Here is a 17196-nt window from a genome sequence, read left to right on the forward strand (position 1 = left end):
GAAATTTCAACACAAGTTTCAACACAAGTATTGTGTAGATTTTACACAAGTTTCAACACAAGTTTTGTGTTGTTTGATACATTTTAACACAAGTTTTGTGTTGTTTCAACATTTAACACAAGTTTTGTGTTGTTTCAACACAAGTTTGTGTTGTTAAATAGAGACACCTTACTTGTGTTGAAACCAACACAAGTTTGTGTTGTTTCAACACAAGTTTTTTTTCAGTGTAACTGACGGGGTCAAAATAATTAAGCTGGCTTGAATAATAGTGTACGTAAACGCTATACTCTCTTGACTCAAAAACTCCCGCGTTTTAAACTAGCTTAAATATACAGGTCTGAATGGGATATTAGACATCGTCAACGTCGAACAATTTTCGTCATGCGATCTATAACGTGTGTTGTTATGATTAAAGGCATGTCTATCTACGAAGGATGTTGATTGATATATAGACAATGATATTATCTATATTATATACGATGTTTATCTATTATATCTACCATATTTAGATATTATCGTAGTATATGCTACCTATTGTATATTGTTTATTTATAAGGTAAAGTGGACAGATTGATGGCCAACTAGAACAAACTATCACTCAGATCAGTAGTACTTTCATGATTGACTTCAATAATTTCATGTCTTGGCCTTGGCTTCTAGCATCTGTTACATATTGTATTAACAGTTTTGTCCACAAAGGGTTTAACGTCCGTCAGATTTTATTTGGGAATGGTCTGTAAATGCAACAAATTGACGTCACTTAAAATCGCGAAAAAAGAACAACATTCGATATACAGCAATTAATAGAGGTTCAAAATAGTGATAAACCAACACTGTTTCGTGTCCGTATAGTTTTGGGCTTCTCAAGTCTTTCATCGCGTTAAAGTGGAGTATGATGGATACAGGTGTGTATCCAGACATGTTTTCCGTTCAATGGAAAAAAAGTTTAAGTCACTTTATGTAATGTAACGAAATGAAAAACATAGATCACGTACCCGATCCCACCTCATCTTCAACATGATGTTTGTTTATAGAAGGTAGGTAAAAAGATAACGTGTGCTAAGATTGATGGACAGTTAGTATAAATACTAAACACTCAAAAAAATAACTATCGGGGTTCAAACATTCTTCCTGAAGGTCAGAGGTCAATAGCTGGAAGCAAATATACTGGTATTCATAGAAGTATGTTAAGTACATATTTTGTGGGAAGCTCAGTGTGGCTAAGTATCAGATTAAGAAAGTATCATATTCGGATTCATTCGACTCCTACTAATCTCATCACAGTTTGTAGACATCTGGGTGTTTTGGGGCCTTTGGTTGTTCGTGTTTTATTAACTTTTGTTTGTTCAATTTGCATTGGGATATGGAAGGCAATTGTATCCATAGAGATTGGGTAGTAGATTACAACAAGCTGATTTTAACATCATGATTTTTTTTTTTTTTACTAATCTCATTACGATTTGAGATTTGTATGGGTGCGGGTGGGTGGGGTTGTTTTGTTTTGCTTGCTGTTTAGGTTTGTTTTGTTTTGTTCACTTTTGTGACGGAATGAGTGTGTCTTCTGGTGGGCGGGTGGAATTTATATTAGGAGAATATTGAAAGTGAGACATTTGACTGAACAACATTTGGTTGATCCTTCTGACCACATGCGGGTATTCGATATTGGAAAAAAAACGGCTATAAACCATGAATTTGGTTTTTGATACGCCTGAAGTAAATGTGTTTTTTTCTGAAACATTTTATCGATATTTCGAAAACAATTTGCACTTCGATACGTTGAACAAATATATATCTGGGGTTCATATTCGAGAACAAACTTACGGATAAGAACATTTTTTCGAACACACCCCGGTCGCTACTGGCAATAGCTTCAGGTATAACTGTGTTTTCTTTATCTGTTTATTCTATTGTCGCGTTTGGTTCATGGCGTACACATTATAAACTCCATGTAACATTGGTGTTTGCTTGAGGAAAAGACCAAAACAAATGCTGTGAAAAGAAGTTGATTGTTTTTTGATGAAGTATAGTTTCGTATTTATGGCATGCAATATGTAAAATAATTATGAGCTACTGTTTCGTATCGTTGTAGTATCTAGAAAACAATACATTGTTAACCCATGAATGACATATTTTACGATGCCAAGGTTGTTGTTTTATATATTCATGTGTTTAACATACATAATATAATATAAAACAGCCACATGGACCATGTGTTAATTTTAATTTTAGGTCGCCTGAGCGTATTTAGAACTTGCAAAATTACTGTAAGCGAACTTCCAGCTCTGTTCGATTTTTTTTGAGATGGCCTTAATTTTCGGTAGACCAAAAGAAGTTTTTTACATGATATTTCAAATGAAGCAGATCCTTCACTTTATAAGGCTTTCAAATGAAATCATAAAAGATTTTTTTTTCCAACATGGTTTCCTCCTGTCTTTTCTATTAGGATTTATGGACGACTAAATGGCTCTAATTGACAATGCAAGGATATTACTGCACTATTGTCAGACAGAATATACCATACAAAAACACAGCATATACCACACAAATTATCATTGTTTTTAAACTAATTTGAGAACATAGATGCCTAAGTTATTAGCACTTAGTGCAAGACAAGTTGTAAGATGAATCACACTAGTGTAGGGTATAGTCATAAGAAGCCGATATAAATAATATATTACATTCCCTTTGTTTATCAGACTCGTCTATCACTTCCACTCACATTGAAAGTATATAAAAAGCTCATTGAGATAAGGGGCTTGATTAATCAAGACTATAGTGAGTGATTTGTTATCAACAGAAGGTCATATCAATCGTTAGATAAGGTTAACCAGACACTTGACGGTAGCTATAATTAAGTTAGTTGTGTTGTAAATTTGTAACTATCGGTAAGAAATTTAACTATTTATTAGGACAAGATAACGGACATCTGTGATATATTGTGTGTCTATAATCCTACTATCATCTAAACTATTGCAAGGCATACGGTTTCGAACATATACACACTAACCTGTGGTGTTTTGGTTATTTGTTTGTTTGTTTGGGTTTTTGTGGTGGGGGGGTCTATGGTTACGTGTGCCATGTGGGGTCGTGGAGATTTCCAAATCACAAGGGATATTTTCGGTGTTATACTAATATATACACGGGACCTCCCATATTCCATTCGACCAGACACCCTTTCCTTGTCAGCTCCGCTTGCGCCATCCCATAGTCAATGGGGCCTCGGTTTTTCGTCCCATCTGTACGACTAGACATTGTACCTTGTCTGGCCCTCAGCCTTGTCCCAATGACAAGAGAAAGCCACGCTGGAAAATCTCTAAGAACTTTCTGGGTCAAGACCCGTAGCGAGCCTGAGACATCCTGGTTAGCGAGCCAACACCTTATTCAATGAGTCACCGCGGCCCCCACTTCCTCAAACATACATAAGAGATGAATATGAACTTGAGATAAGTGAAGTTTGTAATAAACGGTGTAATATAGATTATATAATTACATATCTTCAAGTGTTTGACTAACACCGATGACATTTTATAGCCTATTATTGAGATTAAAATATCTAAAACTTCAATCATGTTGACAGGTGATTTTCTTTATCAATATACAACTCCTTGACATATTGATGCGTTAGGACGGTAATTGAATTTTGTTAGATAGGAGATTAAATTACTTGAACCCCCTTAAATTTATTTTTTACTATGTCGAGTGGAGCTAAAACGTATACTAATAAGATTGTCATTGTCTTTTGTCAGCGTGCCGATACTTGACTCGATGGGTTCGGCGAGTGCTCACTTACCAGGAGGCCCCGGGATCGATCCCGGTGTTGGCTGATAAACTAAATCGGGATTTTCCAGTGTGGTTTAAGTGGGCAATGGTGCAGGACGGGGTCTGGCAAGGAACAGAGTCTATTGTTTCGTATAGTATTTTTTTAAAAAAGTCGGGGACACGTTGGCGTGTACGTAAAAGACACCTTAACAAGATAAGAGTTGGTCGTAGCGCGGATTTCCGGGCAAATATTTCCCTCATAGCACACAGCTGTTCGATTCAATTTGCGATTGTTTTTAAATACATGTCTTATATTATGAAATTTAAAAGCTTTGAAATTACATACAGAGTTTAAAAAAACACAATTATTATACTTTAGAATACTTTGAACAATGTTTGGGTTGATATTTTTTTTAAAAAAATTCAAAAGAAATAACCTATACCATAAACACCGATGCCTTTTGAAATATGTTCAGTGAAAATGAACTTTTTCTTCTCACTGCTGTCTATAAATGTACATGTACCTGTGTTTAGTAGTGATCGTAACGTGGAGTCTATACCAGGCTTGGGCTTTCTTAGCGTGACTATCATTGTTACTGTCTCGAGTCCTCTGTTAAATAAAGAGCTCAATTTTGTATCCTTCGTTGAAAACGTTTAGTTTTCAATTATAAAGGTAAATTCAAATTCTGTTGGATACATGTTTCTGATAACTTAGTGCGGCTGCAGATGGTGGTCATTTAAATACAAGGCGTGGATTTATCGTACCATTCATAGGACCTGTTTCGAAGGTCGTCGTGGTATATGGAAACAAAATAACGAACTGGTACGACAGTTAAAATCGTTTTCTTCATTGAACGATATCTACTTGTCAACAAACAATGAGTTTGAATATGTACTAAGCTCTTGTTATCCCTCTCTGATACGACCCAGGACCTTCTAATCCTGGTGACATCGCCGAGTAAATTCACCACCACAAAAGTTAAACATTTAGATATTTGGTCTTAAATGTAAAGTCTTCAACACAATAGACGAACATGTTTTATTCAATTCGGTTCATCAGTATTTAGCATGTAGGATGAATAATATTTTTCAAAGTTTTGTTTGAACTCCGTGTCGGGTCTCTTTAGCCCATCATTCGGCGACCTTCAGTTAAAATGAGGAACACACAAACTGCAGACAAAATCGAAATTCTGTCTTACTTCCCTTTGATACATGCACGGTTGCGGAAAAAAAACTCTTTAAGAAGGAACAACAAACGAGTAAAATAACTGATAATTTACCGTAAGGCACACGTTCACGTTCATCCCACCCAACGCATGTCAATGGTGAATTTTTCAAGAGGGGTGTTACCCATCCTATAAAATACTGGCGGTTAAAAGATAAAATACATGTACAAGACTGGAAGTTACAGACTTTACAGAGCCACCAGACTTCCTTGAAAATATTGCCTTTTAGCCTGGTATACTGCATAAGTTGTGAAAATGAAGGCATTATCCAAAATGAAGATGTTCATAACGTAGGCCCCTATATCAAAAAGTATTAAAAAACTGTTTTTAACTTTTGCGGTCCAGGTATTTTTCAAAATGTAATGGCGATACATTTTCTGACTTTGGTATCCAAATGATATTTTTTTTTAACGATGAATTATCAAATTACTTAACAAATCATCAAAGAAAATACAATAACCCAGTCTTTTCACGCGTAGTAAGTTTCTGGCTGAGTTATCACGCGTATCATATCAAAGCCAAGAATTTGATTGTAACTATTTTTGACATAATCCGTTTAACTTATGGGATGACAGGCTAATATGATTAGACCATCAAAATATCTCCTTGTAACAAACTCTGATGAATTGGTGAACTAATTCGTCTTGATTAGTATAACCCCGGCACTACATCATGTTTTAAATGTTGATATGTGGTCCAGACTATTCACTCCACTCAATCACTTAATCAAAATCATCCGCCTTGTCGACTAAAAACACGAGACGTATAGAATAGAATAATTATCAGACGACACACTTTCCCGCCAACTTCAATATTACAACAATGGTATTATTTGATCAGGACAATAGACTCGCTTGTCATGTAATCTCTGATCGTGCCTGTGAGATGTTTGATTATCAAGACCCGGTATGTATTTGTACATGTAAATCTCTTAAATGCTACTTTCGATTTGACAGATTAGTCTACATGGAGTGTGATCAACAATCGAAGAAGTAAAAACGTTACAATTGATTTGTAGCTTTTAGTGAAAGTGAGCAGACATTGGGATTTCAGAAGTCATGAACTAAACGTCTGTCTGAAACAAAGAGATGAAGTTCAAGACTGATAAACCAAGTAGTGGATATTTTTGACTACCAAAACAAAAGTATAGTTTATATATATATATATATATATATATATATATATATATATATATATATAAACCCATAATATAATTTTTACATCTAGGTATTGCCATTTGAAGGCTAACAGTATTTTTTATGCAATAAGCATGGAACATTAGCGTACTCTTGTTCTCGGTTCAAGGGTTTATCAACCATAAACTGAAGTGTTTAGCATTTGAGCATATGTAAAGCATATGGACTACACATGTAAATTAACATACTCATAATAAAGCTAATAACGTAGTTTTAATACAGCGAGGGGTCGACCAAAAACAACGACAAATACCTATTCATCATTAGTTAAATAAGTTTAAAACTAAATACAAGTCGTAATGACGATTAGCTTCATCATAACCAGAACCGTTATGTCATCAACTAGCACATGCACGTGCGATATATCTATATTACATGCATGAACGTGTATTTCTACTTGTGGTTTTTGTCATGTTTTACGATGCTAGAAATATCAGCTGATAATGATATACCTAGAACGAGTAAACCAGATAAATAGAAAAAAAACCTTTTTACTCTATAATTCAAAACAGAAATCAGTTCCCCCGGATTTTTTTTTTCTTTTGATTTTTTTTTTCTTTTCAAAGAAATAGTGAAAAGAAAATGGAAGTATACATTTAGAAAATGTTTGAATGAATGCAACAGATTTGATCATACCAACTATCGCTCCAATTAGCCATAAGTAGTGACGGATGTCGTACACGGGGTAGGTATGGTTAATCTTTCTAGCATACCCATAATGTCTTCTTATTGCTTAAAATCTCATATCTAACAATCTTTAAATTACCCCTGTAAGACCTTTTCTATATTTAATAATAGATAGCTAAACCATGGAAAATAAATTATACACACTAAGGTTAATATAGCTATCTACACTTCTAATATTAATTTTGTGTAAATGCAAAAGAACTTTCTTCCTATATAATGAATAGCTAAATGGAAATTCAATTTTAATATATAGCTATATCTCTTTTCTAATATTTAGCGAATGATTATAGATCATATATTAATTCAATATCAACAACACACCCCTTATCCATTATTATAAAGGGAATTCGAACTACAACAAAAAACACACCCCTCCATTATACAGGAGGAATTTGAAAGACAAAAAATATCCCCAGGAGAATGATAAATAGAGAGAGTATAAAATGAGCGATGGGTATATCCCGAGGATAATAGGTATGGTAGACTATGATATGATTTATCATTAAACATCAAATATTTTACATGCTTTACTGACATCTTGTCTAGTATAAAGTTACAACTTGGATCTCACCCCCTTTCAACTTTATTTTACCGTATGTATAATAATCAGCAGGGACCCGTCTCTATCATGACCTTTCGGAACTATTAAAGCACAACAGTGTATGGATAAAAAGTGATATCAATGTAAGCATACATTGCATTATACACGATAAACACTACTAATCTTAGCTGAATTCTATCAGAAATCGTATACCTTGCTTGATAGCTAATTGAAACGATAATGGTATATTGCGTTGGATAACGAAGTGACATTGGGTGTATGCACTGCATCAGAAATAATAATTACTATGTGAACTTCTCAGCATGCATTGTGAATAGTTAAGAATACTCTTCCCTAAAGTCAAATTACACGATAGTCGAACATATACGAACTGGCCATTCTGTTAGACGCGATTACGAAAACTCCCACTCTTTTGATTTCTATTTTTTGGCAAGTGAGAGTATCCTTTTCCGAGCATCACACCCGGAAGTTATATTCACTATCAACAATATAACCACAGACCTCAGATGGTCGAAGACAGATTGGGACATTGAAACCTCCTACGCGTGATTCGCTGTGAAATTTTGGTCTGACTGTGCTGTATCAATGTACTCTTTGTTTTGTGTTTTGTTGAGCTCTTGGACTGCAGCGTGTATTTGATCCAGTATAACTTCTACTCTTATATTACTAAAGGAATGTTTAGAATGCCAGACAGCAATTTTCCTAATGCCGAAAGTCTTCTCGTACAAGAAACATCAAGTTTCAATGAGTTTATTGGTTTAATTACGGTATTTTGACATTAAGCAGACAAAATACAGAAGCTGACAAATGAAATGCAATTTAACACGGAATTATATAAAAAAAAGTTCATGTCAGTTTAACTCAAGGCGCAGACTTGATTATTTCTGTTGGTTTTCAATTTTCATTTTGCTGATTTAAAATGTTACACATTTCACAGAGCTTATTCAGCATGAATTAAAACATTAAACACATCTCTAAAAAAAAAATCTTTGCTTTGGCTGATGAAATTGATGTCCGCGAAATCGTTCCTTTTAGTTATATTATGTAGTAACAAGATACGTTTACTATTTCTAAAACACTTGATACCACACCTCATCTGTTTTTATTTTTGGAAACTAATTCCATTAATAGTTTATTTTTTATGCTGATATCAAATCTTGGAATGGAATAAAGTTCCTTGACAACTTTCATCTCATGTACATGTACAACATTAAAGTCTGTGTGTGTTTTAATTGCGTTTTTCGAATAAATACCAAATTTTTAACGACTTAATCAATACTAATATATACTCAAACTGGTTATTTAACATGAAAAGAAACCACAATATCTATCGATTAAAATGAGGCCCATCAGAAGATTCAGAGAAACTAGTGGCTTTTGTTGCTTAGATATACTGTAAATATACCGTATGCAGAGAATGCCATTTTTGTAATACTGAACGGAATTATGCCATTGTTTTTTTTTTTGGGGGGGGGAGGGTTGACACCCCTTTTAGAGACTCAACTTGCACAATATGGTTATTCCAAGGGGATTAAGAGATTAGCAATTCCTTATACGACTTTAAAAAAACACAATTACTTAAAATCTACACACTTTGCTAATTGGTTCACGTTGTGATTGCACCTATAAGAATGCAGCCGGTGTTTGTTGTACGTTTCAATTTTAACCATTCCCTATAAAACATTTCCTTTTATTACCGTCTGCATAATCTAAAATCTTACCTATCACTTAACTTTATTCTTATTCAACAATATCTCATAACTTCTTTCATTTTTAATAAATGTCTTGATAATAAAGAAAGCACACTCTCTTACTAGCATGTGGTAATTATTAAATGTGATAATAAACATTTTTTGTGAAACAAAATTACACTTTACATATAGAATGATATAACCAGCGAGACGTTTAGATTTTTCACTAAAACTGCATAATTATTCTTCACAGTTATTAAAATATTTAATTTAATAATATATTTCTTTTCAAGGTCTTAATAAAAAAAATTATTTATGGACTATACCCAGCAAGATTGTACACTGTTATACCGCATATCTTGACATTTTATTGTTTCACTAAACTTGCTTTTATATTTCTTTATATTATCTTTCATCTAATAAAGGGCATCAAATATTTAAACATACATTATGCAAGAGCTAAATATGCCTATTGCAGGTCTTTCTGTGAGCCTGAAATGTTATATAAACTATTAATTAGACATTTATTAACAAAACAAGACCCTAATTAACCCTCGATGGCATCGGATTCTCGAGATTTTAAGAAGATTAGAACGGTTCGCCATTTAAAAATTTAATTTAAAAATGGGGCAGCGAGGCTAAGTCTCGAGTATACCAGTGCCCTGACTACCACTATGCACGCATCTGGTCAAAACTACAAACATTGATAACTTGACTCGGAATGAAGTAATTTGAATGGCATTTTCAAATTTTCATTTTACATAATCTATTTTGAGCTATTATAGCAATAATGGTCAGCTCTATATCTAAATCTTACATAATGTATCTTTAAATTGATAATATATTATTTTTCCAACAAGACGTAAATGATTATATAACAATGCATGGCATATTGCATTTAGATAAATTAAAACTAAAGTAGCTGCTATCAACAAGTCATAAATAAATTATAGATAATACACATCTTGTGTAAAACTTTATTATCTGTGTACTAAAACGTGAAGTGGAATCGTTCGATTGTAATGCACTACTGACGAAGAATGTTTATTTTATTATGAGGCACTTTTGTTCACTTAAACAAAACCATTCTCCTGACTAGAGTAATAAATACACGTGTCATTATAAGATTGCAATCAACTCTAACTTCTTTAACAAATAGATAACAATAGATTTACTTTTTGTCTAACAAATGTCTTAAAGTTTTATATTGAAGAACAAAAGCAACGCCGAACAGATAGCTAAAATTTTCGAAATGCAGAACAAACTTTTCTCGTCATCTGACCAAATGTTAATAGCTAATTCATGGGACTGGTGGTAAAATTAACCATTCTAGGAGGTATCTATCTCGGTGAGCCGCGGCGGCTCATTGACTAAGACGCTGCTCGCTAACCACGAGGGGGTGTGACAGGATGGTTAACGCGTGCGCCTTGGATCAGAAGTTCTGTCATTGAGTCAAGTAGTGTGATTTCTATTCCCCCTTATACGTGACAAGGAGTCCCTCATAAGCACACTGTATAAGCTACAATTTCGTGTGGCGTTGTTGAATGCTTTTTTAAACGATCGCAATAACCAGTTGTATACACGCAATGCTGTATTGATCTGTGAACATTTCTTCGCATTTGTGGATTACATGTCAATCCACTTGACAGGCTATCAGGCATTTACTTTGTTGATCTTTTATACATAGAATAGTTTTCTCTCAAAGATGTATGTGCCTAGTTGGTTGAAACACCTGGCGACTGGCTTCAGTTTGTATCTCACTGATAAATTACCGAGATGCTCTCCAAAATAGACAGCAAATCACATGAGGCTGGTTAGGTTAAGTTGGTGATCGGTGTAACAGCTTCGTTCTGTCATCAACCGGGAACTAACTTCTAATAGAAAATGGTTAAATACCCACAAAGGTGAATCGATACATGATTTCGATAACAGATTAATTGCGACTAAAATACTGATGTGTCTAAAAGAAACTCGTAATTGTAGAAACATGTTAAAACTGACATTTTCTTATCGTTTATAATTCTTCTCGACTCATCGTATACCATGATATCGTTATTTTTTTATACGTCATATAAATTACAACATTTCTCTACTACTAATCTGTATTCTATCTGTACCTAAAATGAAATGAAATTAGGTTTAACGTCTATATTTTCTGCACCAACCTAGCTAATGATGTCGAACGCTATGTCATGCATTGTACTATAAGAGAAATTTTTCCCGGGCAGTGACGCTACGGCCCACTTTTATTTCGAATTCCAACTGTTAAGTGATCTTTTACGTGCACAAAACAACCAGACTATAGAGACTTTTGGCAAGCGGATTTTTTCCATTCCGTATCACGTTTCCGTATCGTCACGTGATACGTTGCGTCAATGTACTTTTAGAGTTTTGGCAGATTTTCCCGGCGCGTACGTATGAGTAGCTGAGTTTAGTTCTATTACAGCATGATGGCAGTTAACTACCAAGATCGACATCAGTACTAGTCAAGTGCCTAGCCTACAAATGCCTTGAGGGAGTAAAGTCGCTCGACAGTCGCTGAGCTATTAAAAAAACATTTAATGTCGAATATTTATTCGACTTCGACTCGACAGCATCTTTTGGTTTCACTAATGTATCATTTACCATAGAATCACATCATTTAGAGATTTGCAAGGTCCCACCTCCCTAGATTTAGCACGTAGATTTACCAGCATGCAGACAGAAAGGAAAAATATGAAAATTCCCATAAAAGCTCATCAAACATAATGATTAAATTCCAGTCTTTATCATGGTCACAATCACTTCAAATATACACCTTCGTGTTCTAGGATACCCATAGATTCATAATTTCGGCGTAAAAGTAACAAACAAGACGGTAAAAAGATGACGATGTTATATGGACCCTTTCCGTCGATATGTGCTGTCGTATCCGTGTGCCGTATCACGTAAATATGAGAAAAACACACCCATTGATGACGTCACAAGCATAATCGATACGGATACGTGATACGGACCAGGAATTTACGCTTGCCAAAAGTCTCCAATGTTCCTTGTCGTACACGTGTAAAGTCAAGCTAGCGGTTTCGACTGTTGAAAAAGAGAAGCGGTAACGGTGACAGGGTAAGTCGAAATAGTGGCCTTGTGGTAACCAATTGCAAAGGTCTATAGCTTGGGTCTGAATTCTGAATTGTTGGAATGTTGTAAGGCTGAGAACGTTATTACACTGAAATATATAGGACATTATAAATGAAACAGTTAAGACTGAAATTGTAATCTATATCCTAAGGTAGACATCGGCCTGTGCTTTCTCGTGGCGCAAGCAGTCGTCGAAACTATGAAATGTTCATCGCAAAATAAGAGTTCGCAAAAATGCTGAACCAATTCATTTACAGGAGTGACAGCGGACCTTGGACTATAGAAAGAAGAGAAGCGTTACTCAGTAGTGTGAATGTTTTCATGTCGGTTGAACTATTGGGTAATTTGTTTTAACTTGTAACAGATCAAATAACCAAACATGTAGCAATCATTGAAACCCCGTTATTACATTAACATCTGGTTTACACCAGTTTTTATAATTGAAAAATAAAGAAAATATGGTTTTGCTCGTTTTTTCCGCTTGATAAAATGACTTTTTGCCCTTGTAATATAATTTAGCCCCCGGGGCCAAGCAACTTTTTCTGCTTGAGATGAGACTGTACTCACATGTATCGTCAGATTTACGTCTATGACATGCGAATAAACAAACATTAGCTCACGCCTTATATCCCTTATATAGCGGCTACATTAGCATCCTTCTTTGTATTCCAAAATGTTTTGTTTCGAAGTTTTGAAGTACTTCATTTTATTGATTTGGTTTCTGAAATTCTAGAATCATTAAAACAGTTCAGTCACAAGAATAGGTGTCTAAATACAATAAAATCCAAAAAGCATGAGTGCATTTATCAATCTCTGAATACATGTAAACCTACACGCATTATCGCACGTGAACAAAATTTGATTTAAAAATAAAAGACGAAACGAAATAGAACCAGACTGAAAATGACTGCTACACGATGTTTACCTTGTTCGAGTACACTTTAATATTACACGGACCATTTTAAATGTTTATTACATGTATAAAGTTATAATAGTTAAAACGTGTTCTCACATAAAATTGGCAATTTAAATTTCAAATTCTACTTTATAACTTAATGTCAGCGAGGTAATGAAAACCGTTCGAAAGTATATTGTTATTATTATCGATTTTGAGAGTAATGAAAAATATCTGGTTTCAAACTTTCTAATTAAATGCTTAACTATTTATCTTTTAGTTCTTTAACTTGTATAGTTCATTATTATATGAAACAAAGGGGGTGGGGGTGTCGAATGGTCTTATTCCGTCCGCTTTAAATCATACGGTCTGTCATTGAGTCAAGTTAGGCGCGTTTTGGATTCCAAGCTTGTGACAACAACCAGGGACGCCTGCCCAACCTCGTAGGTTTTCTACGGGGCATCCGGATACCTCCCGCTGACGACATCTACGCACAAGCGGATAATCAAAAAGACATTGTATCGTATGTACTCTCTCCCTCTCTCTCTCTCTTGTCAGTGGTACAGGACAGATGACCTGACAAGGGACAACGGATGTGACGCAACGCCGTGTACACATTTGCGTGCACGGAAGAGCATCATTGGTAGTTGGAATTCGATATAAGAGTAAGCCCTCGAAGTCCACTCTATAAGTTATGCCCGTTCTCATACGCCCAGTCGGGGCAGAACAGTGGGGCGTTAAACCAATTTCATTTTCGTTTCATTTTCTCTCGTTCTCTCACGAAGAAAGTTTTTTTACGGGTTTATTTACGATTTTGAGCTTTTGAACATGTCATAAACAATACATCAAAAATGCATTATCTTTTCATGTCGAGCTTCATTTTAACAGTAATAATTTAAAAAGGTACATGACCAGTCGGGTTGATGATCAACAAAACTTCTGCGAAATTTTAAAACAATTTTACATTTAAATTTATGTGCCATCGTTTTAAAATAAAACACAAATTCTCAGCATGTCAAGTGGAGGAGAAAACAATATTGTAAAAAGAACTAAGAAAAAAATTAAGTGGTTGAATTTCTTGTTTTTTTTTAAGTCGTAATGTATGTTTTATGTAATACAAGACGACAGAAAACATGTTTTAGGGGTCTTTTAAAATGTAATTATTAAAGTTACGATGGTAGAAGAATATCCCCACCCCATCGCTCTCTAGCAATTAGGAAATAAATCTTTGAAAGGTGTATTATGGGTCATTTTAAATATACCATAATGTTCCACTTACTGAATAAATTGAAACTTGGTATATTGCAAGGAATTTAAAACCACAACTCGTCTTTCAACTGTTACATTCAGACAGAAATTGAAGCCAAAATATAGGCAATATAAAAACAATTTACATAAAAAAAACCTTCATGTTGCCTGTTTAATCTTGAAATTACATGATGATATTTCAGCTTTACATTTTCAACATCAACAAAATACACCCGAGTGTTAAAAACACAACCGTAAAAAACAACGGAGGGTAATATGTTACCATCGGTATTGAATGAAATGTAAATGTTCGCTGCTTATTTCAGCCTGACGCAGTCACATACACATGAATAAATTCTAATGATTAATCTTACAAAATAACTTGAAATAACTAGTAGGTAGGCCGGAAGTGACCTAGGCCGATCATCTGGATTATCATAGCAACAGACTTTTAAATTAATTCATTATGAAGCCTCTCAAAATTCATGAATAAGTTTCTTCTTTGTCTCAAAAGGACAGTCATTGGCTTAACCGACAACAATACACAAAGCATGATAATAATCGCTATGTGTAAAAAAACACGAAACAATAACAAACAACAAACAGCAGTTACATGATAGGAAAAAATAACAATATTGTATAATAAAACGATTATATAATCAATATAGTGTAACGCCGAAACTTGTAACATATACTTATTATAAACCTAAGAGGATTTATTTTAAAATAAATGCCTAGCGTTTATAGGATAAGTATAATGTGGGTAAGATAAATATAATATAATTTGAAAGTAAAATATCATATCCTGCCAAAACCAAACTGTATTGAAATCAAGTTCTTGTGCCCGTGAAAACCATACGAGATTGAAATATTGCTTGTTGCCGTTGTCGCGGGGGTGCCACGGTGCCTCAGTTAGTATGGCGCTGCCCTAGTAACCGGGAGGTCCGACATTCGATCTCGGTTTTGGTCGAGAAAGTCCCTCTGGATTTACCAGCCGACGGGCCTTGCAATGAAAGGCGTCTAGTCGGTCAAATGAGAAGAATAACCAACCTCAGGTACCCTTGGGCATTTGGAACAGAGCCGCTTTCATGATATAATGCACGCCATAGCGTGGCATCTGTCCTTCTTCATTAGCCTGGTTTATGCAGAAAAGTAGGACGATAAACCCCATTTCAATTGTCACGAGAATGTCTTCTATGAAGCAGTTTCGGCATCCAACGAACAAACTGTCATTCGTCTCTTATATGTCTTTAGTATTTAACACCATACGGGAACTAATCGCTACTTGAAACCGTAATAAGCCGTTCATGACCGAAACGCGAAGAAGCTCGCAGGTAACCCAGGTAATTTTTCTCCACGGAGTCAAACTTATAATAAAATATTCCTCGTTTCAAATTAATATTACATACATACGTGTTAAGCATCTTGATTTTTGGAAATGAAATGAAATGGCGTTTAATGGTCTACCTTTCTGCACCGACTGGGCTAATGAAGACCGCCATCCGCCATACGGTGTGCTATGGGGGAAATTCTACAGCCTACTTTTATATCAAATTCCAACAGCCAAGGGTACATGGGGCCTCGGTTTCTCGTCCTATCCGAACGACTATGTGCTGTATGTGCCAGTCCCTCCGTCCCGCACCACTGACAAGAGGGATTGGAAAATAATTTACTGAGTTAAAGATAAGTTACAATAAGTGTATTGTATAATGACGTTATAATAATGAAGTGCATAATAGTGCATGAATAACGATTTAATAAACGTGATATATGTTACAGCTGTTACGTAATAATAATAATAATATAATATGTTGGATAGACTGAAGTGAGGACAAGTTGATTCAAGCATAACATGTTCATGTATAATTATTATAATGATTTAGACATGTGTCCTTTAAACAACAGATGGTGCAATATCTGGTACAGTGCAAAAGGTACGCGTGGCTTTAACTGTTACAAACTTTACGTCTCGTGCACGTGGTAGACCAAATCGTGATTACTTTTGCACTCTCAGACAGGCAGCAGTAGTATACGTGGAAGTGTATATTACCTCTTCTGAAACCTTAAATGGAGACATTGTACTTTGAGACAATTCTGTCAAGCAATTGCCGAGACATACATGTATTAATTACAATTTGATCAGTGTATGGATACTGGATAATTTGATAGTGTTCATATTTAACCACATTTTTCACAGTATGCACGATGTTGGCCCTTTAAGCTTTTAGTTTTCAGCAACACCAGATGTTTTCAGACCCGTTCATTTGTGCTAATATTTAACATTTTCTTTTCTATTTGTGAAACAAGCGTGAATTATTTATTAAAAATGTTTCTTATCGGCAGAAATTGTTTTAAAAAATCAACACATGTTTCCAATGTCATTTTAATATATATGGTAATTTTATACACAATAATTAAATGCAGGTACTAGTTGTAGTCATAAAACTGACTGAAAGGATTCGCTGGGTGAGACATCGTGGCTACTTAACCTATGACAAATTCCTAAGGATCGGTGTCGCAAATGATTTTGAGGTTTTATAAGTCCATTTATATTCGATTTAAACTATCACAGCATATTTTCCATATGACCACGAGGTTGAACTTAATAAATTGCAAATAATATGATACATTCATTTGGACCAAAATATCCTGAGATGGAAATGTCAAATTATATGGATATGGAAACCTTGGACTATAATTTATATAATAAGAGTAAATTAAATCGCCGATGACATAAATATAGCTAGAAAAACGCCATTTTATTTATAGAGAGATGACATGAAAATAACAAAACTAGTCTGTTTTTTCGTTTAGT

The 17196-nt window shown here is 34.7% G+C and overlaps 1 protein-coding gene across 1 annotated transcript in view; it reads right to left on the minus strand.

Annotated features, from left to right (window-relative positions):
• The window catches only part of LOC126811081 (heparan sulfate glucosamine 3-O-sulfotransferase 6-like), a 95550-nt gene that overhangs the window by 59968 nt on the left and 18386 nt on the right, over positions 1 to 17196 (minus strand). The gene's annotated exons all lie outside the window — the stretch shown is intronic.

Source organism: Patella vulgata, chromosome 2, assembly GCF_932274485.2.
Source record: "Patella vulgata chromosome 2, xgPatVulg1.2, whole genome shotgun sequence".
Lineage (NCBI taxonomy): Eukaryota > Metazoa > Mollusca > Gastropoda > Patellidae > Patella > Patella vulgata.